Below are 1,659 nucleotides of genomic sequence, written 5' to 3'. Positions count from 1 at the left end.
ACCTGGAACCGGCGGGCCCGAGAGTGACCGAGTCAAGGCATGTGCCAGCGGAACCGCGGCGTCGGACCGCCTCCTGGAGGAGCTCGGCCCCGTCCAGGCCCGGCCTCATTCCCAGCCCGCGCTTCCTCCTGCCGCGGCCGCCGCGCTGCCGCCGGCGCCGTAGCGCTCTGCTGCCCACCCCGTCCCCGCGGCCGAGCCCTGGATTCCAGTGGAAGAAGGCCATCCCACGAGTGCAGGACCAGGACCCCGCGGGGGACACTGCAGCCTGCGCTCGGTAGGGCCCCCGCCGCCACCTTCTGAAATAGGATGTCCCGACGTGACGGTGTCAGCTGTGATGCATGTTTCAAGGGAAATTTTCAAGGTCACAGCTATAAGTGTTTAATATGCAATGGTTACGATTTTTGTGCATCTTGTTATGAAAGTGGTGCAACAAGAACAAGGCATACAACTGACCATCCAATGCACTGCATGTTAACAAGGGTAGATGTTGATTTGTACTATGGTTCCTAAGCTTTCTCTGTAGAGCAGCCACAGGCTTTTACTTGTCCCTATTGTGGAAAAATTGGCTATACGGAGACATCTCTTCAAGAACATGCAGAAACATCAACAGAAGTGATGTATACAGTATTTGCAGCATTACCTGGAGGCAGTCCTAATCATGTCACGGATGACCCTGCAGCTCGTCTTACTCTTGAACACAGAGCCCCTAGAGATTTAGATGAATCGAGTGGTGTTCGACATATACATAGAATGAATGCTTCACCTTGGCTGGGGATTGGGAGGTCCTGGTGTACGTAGATCAAACATTCATTCCACTAGCAGTTCTACTGGCAGGCTTTCTTCTTCTCGGACTTCATATTCTCCAAGCAATAGGGAAGCCATTGATCCTATAGGTGAGCTTTGATCCCAGTTATCAGGAGTGAGACGTTCCGCAGGGGGACAGCTTAATTCCTCTGGCCCTTCCGCTTCGCAGTTACAACAACTGCAGATACAGCTGCAGCTAGAATGGCAGCACGCCCGGGCAGCACGGCCACAACTGGACACTGCACGCAACGCAACCCGGCATACTAACACAAGGAGTGTCACCACTACAATCACACATTCCACAGAAACAAACAACACAACTAACACAGAAAGCAGTCAGCAAACTATCCAGAATTCCCAGTTTCTTCTAAAAAGGTTGAACGATCCTAAATTGTCTGAAACAGTGCACCAGTCCGTAGAAAGTGAGTGCACAGACCGCACCCTCTTTATTCAAGAGCGCCTTCGATCAACTTTATTTCGTGAAGAGAGCTCGTCCTCAGACGAGAATGAACGGGGTGAATTGGCAGATTTTGGTGCTTTGGGCTGTGTAGATATTATGCCTTTAGATGTTGCTTTAGAAAACCTAAATTTAAAAGAGAGTACTATAGGAAATGAACCTCCACCACCTCCTCTTTGATGACACCCCAATTCACAGACCATGTCCTCTGTGCTGTATTTCCCAATGAATGTGGACAACAACTATCTTGGGTTTGATTGGTGATTGTAATTTCAGGTCTGTCACTCTTGTTTTATTGTGTACATTCAAAAGGAAGAGCGAAAATCTATATGATAATCCTTTCCACTTAACTAATTTTTACCTCTAGCTGGAAAATATAGGTAGCAGTGCAGGGTGAT

At 49.3% G+C, this 1,659-nt stretch overlaps 1 pseudogene; it reads left to right on the top strand.

Moving 5' to 3' along the window:
• The first annotated feature begins 306 nt into the window (after positions 1 to 306).
• Positions 307 to 1,441, top strand: LOC133101210 (E3 ubiquitin-protein ligase KCMF1-like; annotated as a pseudogene).
• Positions 1,442 to 1,659: the final 218 nt, after the last annotated feature.

Source organism: Eubalaena glacialis, chromosome 11, assembly GCF_028564815.1.
Source record: "Eubalaena glacialis isolate mEubGla1 chromosome 11, mEubGla1.1.hap2.+ XY, whole genome shotgun sequence".
In the NCBI taxonomy this organism is placed as follows: domain Eukaryota; kingdom Metazoa; phylum Chordata; class Mammalia; order Artiodactyla; family Balaenidae; genus Eubalaena; species Eubalaena glacialis.
This window is presented reverse-complemented; position numbering and strand designations above follow the sequence as displayed.